The sequence below is a fragment of the Adiantum capillus-veneris genome, chromosome 26 (genome assembly GCF_014529385.1).
Source record: "Adiantum capillus-veneris isolate H3 chromosome 26, ASM1452938v2, whole genome shotgun sequence".
Taxonomy (NCBI): domain Eukaryota; kingdom Viridiplantae; phylum Streptophyta; class Polypodiopsida; order Polypodiales; family Pteridaceae; genus Adiantum; species Adiantum capillus-veneris.
Window position 1 is genome coordinate 121,572,652 of NC_140956.1, and position 11,530 is coordinate 121,584,181.

Below are 11,530 nucleotides of genomic sequence, written 5' to 3' on the forward strand. Positions count from 1 at the left end.
GGAGTTTGTCGTTCCTAGTCTTCAAGTAGCTTCTCAAGAAGGTTGGGATGGTAACTCTTAGTTGAGCGATTATATATCCTTGAAAGGCTAGATGAAAAGAGGAAATTAGCTGTGCAAAATGCACTTGTGGAGAAAGATAGGAGGAAGAAATGGTTTTACCGTCATCTAAAGAACAAAGATATCAATGTTGGTGATAAAGTCCTTATGTATGGAGTGCGTAACGAAAAGAAAAAGTTGAAATATGCGGGAAAAAGACCATATAGAGTATGTGAGATCACCCCACAAGGAACCATTCATGTGGAGACTCTTGATGGAGTTGAAAACATTGGATTCCTCAATGGGAGCAAAATTAAAAGATATTATGATCCTTTAAGACAAGAGGAGCTACATGCCATTCATACAAAAAAGGCAGCCAAGGCACAAAGAAAATTAAAGAAGATACAAGCTCAAGCTGAGGCTAAGGAGCGACAACAACGCATAAGACAAAAACGAGAGGTTAACCTTGGAGTTACACATGCATTCCACGTTGAAACCAACGAGGATTGGTTGGACTCTGACACACCTCTACGATACCCTATTGAGATAAAGAGCATCTATGGAAAAGTGCTATATAACGCCTTATTGGACACGGGTGCTAAATATAATCTGCTATCATATGGGGTGTGGTGTCAGTTAGGGAAGCCACCTCTATCGGAGAGTATTATCCAAGTCAAGGGTGTCAACAAGAAAAGAACTGCAGTTTTTGGAATCTGGCACACTTCTATCAGTTATGACAATGGGGTTGTAGCTCAAGACTTTTTGGTCATGCCTGTTGGAACTATGGAGGGTAATATAAACCTAGGATGCACGTGGATGATAGCCACCAAATGCACTATTGATTGGGGGACAGGGGGTGTCACAACACAAAAACCAACTCTTAGCCCTGCCCACTCAAGCCATATCCCTGAGATATTGTCTCTTAAGGAAATAAAACCCAAAACATTGCATGTCCAAGAGGTTGAACCATATGTCCCCATAGCCCAATTCTCTAGAGCTTCAACTGATGTAGTTGAAATAAAGCTTGAGACACACAAGACCCATCCCAATATAGCGAAGAAAACATACAAGTGGGTCCCTAAAGCTTCTTTAGCGACCATAGCTAGTGCTAAAAGATGGGAGCCTGGTAAGAGATGTCCCACTCGCCCCAAGAAATGTAAAGAAACGTTGCATTGGATTCCTAAAAAACTATTGAAAGCCCAAGGCTACTATAAAGGAAATGATCAAATCTGGGTGCCAAATGGTAAATTGTGCTCTTACTTGTCACCGGAACCATGTGAGCTTAAACTTGTGGCTCCAAAACAAATTGAAGATCATGGAAAGAAAAAAATCACAGAATGCTACACACCCGCTCCAAAGCTAGTTTGGGTACCGAATAAATAACAATTTGTTCCCCCTAGCTTAGGAAGGGGGGAGTCCCATGAAGCTTCTAGCTCTTCATGTAATGCATCCATAGAGGTAAAAGCTTCTCCGCAGCCTCCACCTACAATAGTGGACCTCCATGAAGCTACAAAGGAATCCACACCTCCCAATGTTCAAGAATCACTTGATGAACTACTTCAAGTTCAATCCTGGAAGAGTACCTTACCACCCTTGCAACTCGATGAGGCACCTAAGGTAATAGAAAAATAATGGGAAAAATCCTCACCTATTACCAACTGGAACAAATGGTTTCAAAGGGTGACGAGCACATTTCAAACTGTATGATCTACCCAAGGAAGGGGGGATGTTTACTGACACTCATTATTCACTCACTCCCCTCTCAACCTTCCTCCCTGACCTCTCAATCTCCCAATCTTAGGGAATGTATATATAAAGCCTTATAATCACAAAAAACAAAAATAATAAAGAGCAAGAGCAATTAGCAAACGAGTATGCACAATAAAAGTCAAAACATTGACCCAGACCTACACATTCACATCCGGTACACTGAAACAGAAACCTATGTCATAAAACACCTTTGATCCTCATCACTCGAGTGATGGAGGGTAGGTAAGATTAGTATGATAGGAGTGTTATTGTTTTAGAGCTTAGTGATTAGCAAAGTTCTTTGTTCCCACTGATGTGCCTCCTAGAGGTATTCTTTGTGTTTCCTAGTGTGTACAGGAATGTGTTGTTGTTGTTAGGATTTTGAACTTCATGGAATCTTTCTCTCATTCACACTTCAAATCAAGCATGACCATCAACACAAACAGATGTTTTTTGTCCATTTAGCATTGCCCCTTATCTTTTTTGCATCTATGTTTGTCTGCTTCAATTGTGATTGGTAGCATAATATTCTGCGCATTTTCTTAGTATCAAACATTAAGTTGACTGTAATTTTTTGTCATAATCACTTGTATAGGTTTAAAAATCAAGGAGTCCGACTAAGCTAGTTTGACCAAGCTAGGCGTTAATGATCTTCTCTTAATAACATGGGGAATGCCTTCCTAATAATCAATGGTTACTTAGGTTCTTAATCCGATTTAGGCAGCATTGTGTGCGATGTACTAGGGCTTTTTAGTGGGCTTAGTCCCTATTGACCTTTAGCTTAAGTATTATTAAGGGAGTTTACTAGTGTGATGAGCTTGGGGAGGGTAACAGTGTTATATGACCCCCCAAAGTTACAAAATTAAAATGCTGAAAACGAACAAACAAAAAAATCAAAGTGCCACAACGTAAAATCTTAAGCTGGAAGATAAATCTTAGCTTGATTTGATACTTCACTCGCATGTATCACCTATGGTACTAGAGCCCTAAAGTTTCCCAGTGTGGGCGCTTTTCCTTGAAAAGCAAAAAACCCAAGGCATACAAAATAAGCACACACATCAATATTAAATCACTGTGAAAATACTTTGGGGGGTCAAAGAAAAGGAAACAAGTCAAGCGATGATTTCATGAGCAATTGCTTTTATCGTAGCTTAACTACAAGGTCTTCCAGAGATAGCCTCTAGTAAGCCCTCGGACATGAAATACTTGGCTCTCGCGATTAAACAACTTAATTGACCAAAGAAAATTGAGAAGCTTGCCCATGGTATTAATAGTCGATCTTTAGTGCCTTTCAACTGTTAAATTAGCGACCCCAGAGTTGTTTAATTTTTTACCTTTATAACTGTTTATGCATTTGGTTATATTATAATTTAATATTTATTGTTGACAAATGGTTTAAAATTATGTTACCAATCAAATTGTTTGCCTACAAGTGCATATGCTTTTTAATTGTATATGAGAATGCAATTACCGTGCCAATGTTGTTTGATTTTGGAGTGACTGAAGAAGGCTAAGGACACTCATCTCAAATGCTCTTTCACCTCGACAAACGAGCTTCAACTCAATAGCTTCCGAGGACGGAATCTACATCAGGAAGGGGGGCATGTTAACCCTCGCGCACATTCCTATCACCTAAGAGGATGCCATATTATTTATTTGGTAGAGTCAGGTACCGAGATTGTCGATCCAATAGGAAAAGGGTAAGAGTGATCGTCGATGAGAGGTGCACTCTAACTGGAACATTCAAGGGATTAGTTGGCTAAGCATGTGCCTGCAAATGTGAATGGGGCGACCTCATATAAAAGTCAACTAAACCTAAAATTCACTCATTCTCTCATTTATGCAATTGAAGAGTGCCCTTGCTCCATCTCCATCTTCTTCTTCTTCATCTCCTTGTGTGTGTATGCGAGAGAGAGAGAGAGAGAGAGAGAGAGAGAGAGAGAGAGAGAGAGAGAGAGAGAGAGAGAGAGAGAGAGAGTGATTGAGCATTGCGACAGCGGCACGACGACGGCAAGACAGTTGAGCGCGGCGTAGCAGCATCTCCCTCTTCTTCGCGGCTAGGAATCCTCCACAACATCAAGCGTAGAGCAGTGAGTGACACACCATCGTCATCTTTGAGCTTACTAGTTTAGGATAGTTGCGTGCTTGGAGCCATTTGTGGCTCACACACAGTGTATTGGAGAGTTCCTTGCATTGACACGTGCGACAGACGCGCACAAAAGGAGAGCTTTGATTTGATGGGAGAGTCAGATACCGAGGAGGTTGAGGTGAAGGCTTCCACTACCACTGTGACCGCCACACTAGCTACTAGTTTGGCTGGCACACTTGCTACTGGCTTAGGGGGATGATAGGGTTCAGTTACAATAGAAGCGTTGGAGGAGAATGTATTTTAGTTAGAGATTGAATAGAGACTCCATAACAAGGCATAGACTTGGTAGCGTCCAACTACTCCAACAGATCCTCGTCTGACCCTTTAGGTGGAGTAGGATCTTCTTGTGCAGGGTTGGTTTCCATTGACAAGGAACTTTGCTGCACTATGGAATCTATGCCTCCTTCTAGGTGAATAGGTTGCATTGGGGATCCAAGAGTGTATATCCACATAGCGTCATTTCCCCAATCATGAAGCACTTTAGTGTGGCACAAAAATGGTCTACCGATGAGCAAGGGAAATCCTCCCTCAACCTGGGGAAGATGAACCACAACAAAATCCAAGGTAAAGTTGATGTCTTGTACCTCCAGAGGAACCTTGTCCACTATACCCAGTGGGTAGACTATCCTCTAGTCGGCCAACGTAACTGTGAAGAAAGCAGATCGTGTAGGCTGTAGACCTAAAGCTAGCATAGTGAACTCAGGCATCAGGTTGATGCCAAATCCACCATCCACTATCACTCCTGAGAAATGTCACCCCAAGACAGACACGGTGAGACGAGGGCTTCTATAATCCGTAACAGGAGTGGTGGAGTGTGATATCATATAGGACTCTGATAGTTGCACTGGGAGGTGCATGCCACTAGGACCTGCTCCTGGGTAAAGTGACTGAATAACTGCAAGGGTGTCACTTTGAAAACTCGCATCTAGCCATAGCATGTCATAGAGCGACACTTGTTGGAAAGTGTCTTCACGATTTTCTTTGTTGTAAGCTTTTATTTTTCTACCAATGGTTTCTTAGGTACCTTGATATGCAATAGATCAACAACTGCCTCCAAGAAAGCTTCATCAATATTGGAGAGCAAAGATAAGGATCCGTGCTTGGCACTAGGAGATGGCTTGTCGACAGTTGGAAGCGTGGTATCCATTGGTGGGATTGTGGGCGGAAGAGGGGGATTGGATGGAAGATTGAGACCCAAGGATGCCCTCTGGGCTCGAGTAAGAACCCTAGTGAGCTCCTGTATCTACGTGAACTTGTCATTTGGGGCCACCACTTGAGTAGATGGTGATGGTTGAGGGACGACGCTAACTGCTCTCAGATTGATCTTGGGAAAGGTAATCTCACTTTGGCTGTGACTTGGGCTCAAAGCCGTGGATGCATGAAGTTTGAGACAATCCTTATTGTAGTGATCCTTCGCTTCAGGGCAATGACGGTAGGGAGGAGTCCCTTCTGGTAGGGGGAAATCTGCTTTGATAATGTCCATAGTCTTTGCATCTGTAGCATAAAATAGGCCGGTTCAAGGGGCGAGTCAAAGGGCGAGGTGGTCCTTGCTCCTGGTGCATGGAGTTAGAGGTGGAGGAGTAGAAGCTTTGAGGAGATGAGGAAGCATGAGTAAGATAAAAGATCTTAGAGGAAAAGTACTCTGCATACCTTGTATAGGAGGGGATGTCAGCAAAGGTGGCATGTGGTTTGGATGGCCATAGGGGGAAAGCAGGTTGGATGCAAGTGCTAACACTTGTTGAAGAGTATGGGGCCAAGACTTTGCTGTATTTGTTGCAATCCCTTGAGGGCTTGTCCTCATGTCCTGACTTTTCACAGAAGTGGCAATAAGCCCGAAGGGGGCATTCTTGTGGAGGGTGCCCTGGAGAGAGGCATGAGCTACACCAAAACATAGCCTTAGTCTCCTGCTACGACCTGAGCTCCTCTAGCTCGCACTTGATTTGGTCCAAAGCCTCGTGATGTGGAGGCTTCTCCTGTCTAAGAGAGAAGGATCTCTCCTCTTAAAGAGCTCGCTGTAACTTTAGGGCTTCCAGTTCCTTGCGTAAAGAAGTTAAAGGATCAGAAGGACTTTTCAAAAACACTGAGGGGGTCTCTACCTGAGGAGAGTTGATGAACATCTTCCTAGCTCCTTCTATCCGAGTAGCCAGTGCGACAAATTCCTCCAGAGTGGTGTCAGGTTGGAGACTCTCTCGGAGTTTTAGCTGAGAGGTTTTGGGAAGATCCTTCTCCACCCATTTTTTAACCATAAATTCACATGGCTATTGAGGAAGCTTAGCGACCAGAGAATTGGTTTTGATCATGAGTTCTGCAAAAGTCTCATTTGGCTAGAGCATCAGATTGGCTAATTCATCCAGAACCTTCTCTTGGAAGTCCCCTGGCCTGAATGCTTCACAGAACTGTCGTCGGTAACGTGGCCCAAGTTGTAAAGTTGTTCTCTTCGAACTGACTGTACCATTTGTCTACAGAGAGAAACAAACCTCCGGGCATGGTCGGTAGCATCCTCTGGGGAGAGACCCTTGAAAGTCGAAAACTTAATATTCACCTTAGCTAGAATGCTTGCGAGCTCCTCCATGGCTGTCTGTGCAGGAGCTTGTTGCATTGGAGCTTGCTGTAACACAGTGGATGAGAAGTTTATTGATGGGGGTGACTAGGGAGGTGTAGAACTGGTTGAGGGGGAAGGTAGGGGTAATGCGTCTTGTGGACTTCTGCTTGGCATGAAGGGTTGATGCTTTCTGTGGTAGTACTTCAAAGGACTTAGTAGTGGGATTTGTCACTCTTTTGACTGCCTTGTATGTGTCATGTAGTAACCAAAATCCCACCTAAACTTTGAGAACTGAACACAAAGACCTTTAGCTCACACTGGTCCAGGATCCACTAGACCAGGGCACGTGACTAGACCTCCTGGCTAGCGCTGGATGAGAGAGGACTAGACCCAACCTACTCTTGGGTAGACTTGTGCAAGAGAGGACTAGACCCAGTCTAGAGACTACTAGACCAGGACAAGAGACTAGACAAGCAGGTCGAGAATGAGAGACTAGACAAGCAGGTCTAGACGAGTAGGTTGAAAACTAAGCAGGTCGAGGGAAAACTAGACGGGACCAAGCTGAGGTAGGCCTAGACCTTTGCAAACAAAGCAAGTGATAAAGGGAGTTGACTAGTAGCTCCTCGACTCGACTTTCGGTGGAGTGAGACTTCAGTTGAGGTCCCACCGGGCGTACCAAAAATGAGTAGGTGTAGTGAGGAAAAGGTGTCATGCTCTCTAGAGTGCGTGCTCCTCAGTGCAATATGCATGAAACCTCACTCAAATAGAAGAAACATCACACAGGAACAGGACTGAACACAGAAGCGAAAAATGACTCAAGACACGATACGACCCAAAACACAATTGTAGGCTCAGTTCAATGGAACTTGACAAGCTCAAAGAAGCATACAACTCTAGCTGGCAGCACACACAGCTCCAAGCTCATGATTCAAGGTACAATGGGGGTGTCGAGGCTCCACGATGTCCACTGGTCCACCACCTGTAACACTTGTCGTGTGTCATTGCCCAGGAGAGAGTTTGTCCATTGTGAATTCCTGACCCACTGTGTTTAACTGAACTAACTTTCTGTCCTGCACCAGTGACACTGTAGCCCTGCTATAGTAGGACAAGCCCATTCATGGATACAAGAGTCCAATGACAGTACCTAGCTTTCCACATTAGAACAAAGGTAGCATAATGACAAGATCTATACTAACAATATAGGACAAGCCCATTCATGGATACAAGACTCCAACGAAAATACCTAGCTTTCCACACTCAGGAATCACAATAGACACACTAAAAAACATGATCTTAAAACAAAAATAGGTACAAAGAAGTGACTCCAACAAAACAAAAGACTCCATAAACTTTCTAAATTTGAATCCCCACAACATAGAAGGTAGTGCCTTGTCAATAAGGTTGGGCGTGCCCTTGTCTTTGTGCCTACTTTTTACTTTGTCTTTGTGGTACCACTTCTATGATAGATGGATGGTTTTTCCAAATTGTGGAGAAGGCTTGAAAGAGATATAATCTTTACTGAAATGGCTATATCTTCCACAATGAATGCATTTAGCTTTGAATCTTGAACTTGTCAATGCATAAGCTTCATCGCCTCTAGTGCTGTCCTTCTCCTTTGTTGAGATTTCTTTCCTCTCCATGTGGAGATTCAACTCACATCCTCAAGCTTTGGACATGGATCCTCTTCTTTGAAAATATTGACTATCTCATTAGAGTCATTAACCAATGCACTAAGATGGACATCAATGTTATCTTCACCATCAGGAGGTGCTTGCACATAAACTTGTTAATTGTAAAAACTTTTCAACCCATTGGTGAGGCTTGATAAGTCTTCATCATGCTCCATTGTTACATTAGGGAATTTCGGAGGTCATTTGGAAGGCCTTCTAAGAAAATGTATTTTTTGCACTCTCTCTCTAGAAAAAATGGCAAATAATAGAGCTGGGTCTTTCATAGTAAAAGTTCAAAAAGTGTACTTTAAGTAGATTCCTTTCTCTTCTGAACATTCGTTCTTAGTGATTGAGGGATAATCCTCTTTTCAATTGCATTGAATGAACCTCGTCAATATGGAGGGAATGAGGCTAACATGGAGGGACGAAGGCGCAGCCGCTATTCACTTTCCATTAAACCTGCACATTTGGCTAATGGCGCACTCCTCAAATGGCACAAATGGTACCCAGAAATGAGCCAATATCACCTTCACATTGATTTGGACAATGAGTACCAACCATTGATTAAGCGTAGTAAAACAAACACACATATACCTCCCGCTTCCATAGACACGCTTAGAGCTCAGAGAGCTAAACACATAGATATCTGGATGAGAGGCTCTCTCTACCCTAAGAATCCAATGACTAATGCGTCTCCACCGTTTGTCAATCCTACAAGCTTATTGACCTTTGCTGGTGATGGAGAAAAGGGCCTTCTGGGTTATTGTAAATCTCTTACAAGAGAAGCTGAAACTTACAAGGGCATTCTCCAAGCTCAACAATGTGAGATTGTTCGCCTTTCACATTTACATTCTACAGATCAGGTTACCATTTTGCAACACAAAACAGAGGTACAAGAACTGAAAGGAAAGGTGCGAAGTTGTCAAATGAAGGGCACCATCTTGGGTGGTCGTATCCGAAAGAAGAAATTGTGCAATCTTAAAACATTGCAGGTTGCATCCATAGGTCTCAAGAAAAGAATCCGAGCATTAAGGTGATGCTTCTTGGTTGGCTACATTGTCTTAGTTAAGTAATCTTTTTGTTTTTTCTTTTTATGCATTGTTTTCATGTGCCTAAATAGTGTTAGTGAAGCAAATTTTCTGTTATTTACTTATGCATTGTCTTCATATAGAGATTCAATCTATCCTGACAAGGAAAACATTGACCCCAAAGCCAATATAGAAAAGAGATTGAAGCCACTTATAAGTAGAAGCCTGGCAGCAGATATAGTACATGACAAGAAGTTTAAGGTCCTACAACGAAATGTAGTGGACCGCTTTATTTCAGAGAACTCAGTGCCTGCAAAAGAGATACAAGGCACACTTGATTCACTTGGTGTAAGCAAAAGAGGATATTCGGCTATCCAAAAGTCTGTCTCATCCATCTTTGTTAAGAAGGGTATAAAATCCAAACTTCTACCATCAGCCTCAAGTGTTTGGAAAGAGAGGCTTCAACTTAACGAGGCACAGGGAGACTATCTTGGACAACCCTTTCATATTAAAGCAACTTACAATGGCCATGGAGCAAACATGGCATATGATGAGTTCAATAATATTTTTATGGACCTGCAGATGTTACAGAAGAGAATGGTGGAGTTTTACAACATCACATTTGAAGAGTCACGAGGGGTATTACATTTTGTGTTAAAACTGGATGAGTGTGAGCTTGTTAAAGAGAAAAAGCTAGAGCGTGTTACTATTACTTTAATGAATAGAGCCCTCTCAAAGTGTCCCAGTGATGATCCTTTGTATTTTAGTGTTCAATCAGAATCTAACATATGGTGGCTTGGTGCGTTTGAGGTAAGCGAGATTCTCAGGTAAGCTCAAATGTTCACATCTACTTAAGTCTCATTTATTTTGTGTTGCAGGTAAAGAAAGAAGATCATGAGATTCTATATTGGGTGTTCCATCGAACTAATATTCCAGAGGTGATTGATCAACAGACTAACCAGGGAGAGGTACTACGTCTAGATGGAAGGGGAGACTTTCAAGTTCAGTGGCATCTTGCAGGTGAACTCACAACATTAAAGTGCATGTATAATTGTGGAATGGGTGCAATGGCAAAGTCGCCGTGTTTGTTCTGCATGGAGCCTGCAAAGGTCATGGACCCAAAGTGGTGGAGAAAAGCTCCAACACGTCACATTGAGGATCTTGCTTTTCGACCGGTTTTGAAAATACCACTTGTGAATGTCCACATCTGTACAATGCATGCCCTTTGTAGAATTGTGGAGAAATTGGTCTACTTATATATCGGGTTTGCTTGGAAGATTAAGAACTCAGCAGAGCGACAAGTAGCCCTGCAGTGCTTAGAATTGGTACTGTCGGATATGGGGCTTCATGGTGACAATGTGAAAATCCAGCGGGATGAAAAGAGATCAACTGCTGAGAAGGATGTCCCATGCAAACCATCCATCTGTGGGGTGAAGGCACGGAGGTTTTTATCTAAACCCCAAGGTACAAGAGATCCGAAGCTAACAAAACATGGAAAAATATATAACACATCTTATGTTAGCAAGGTAGAGTATCAGAGCTGGAAAAAGCTACATATTGTAGTCAAAGACCAAGAACCAACTACTCGTAACGCAAAGGCTGAGGTTTGGCGATCAATAGACATCCTATTTTTGATGTGCGACAAAGATGACTGGTCACAAGGTGATATGAACAAGTTCAAGGAGAATCTCAACCTTCTCAAAAAATCATTCAAGACAGCATGGACAGACACCCAGATTACTCACTACATGGTATTATCGTGTATTTGATTCTCTTTTATGTGCAACTATGTGAGTGTAAAACATTCTAACTAATCTGTTTTCATATCCAGCACATCATCTTCAATCATTTACCATATTTTATACAAAAGTATGGGAACCCGGCAATATGGAATACCCAAGGGATGGAAAAGTCTCATTACATGGCGAGAAATGCTTATTTCAGGCACACACGACATGGTGGCTCTCGAATCAAGGCTAACAGTTTGAGAGAACTATTTGAATGGTTCTATCATAGAATCATTCATCGAATGCAGGCAAAAGAAGTCTTGGCAAATTCAGCAACAACACAAGCCATCAGACATTTACAACAACAAAAAGTTAAAAGATCAATGGCATACAACAACTCTGGAGCTCGTGAAAGTCAACGAAGGTGGAGAGAGACAATGGTGTATGTGAACCACAAGTGGAGAAAGATACTCTGAGTGGATGACATTGTACAAAATTTATGCAATACATGATCTTATACAAGTGCTACTTGAAGTGTATTAAGATTTTGAAGGTTCAATTTTGTTTTTTGGCATGTCACCCTTGTAACGAATCATGAGATGTTTGCCATACTCTAAAAGTTCATCTGG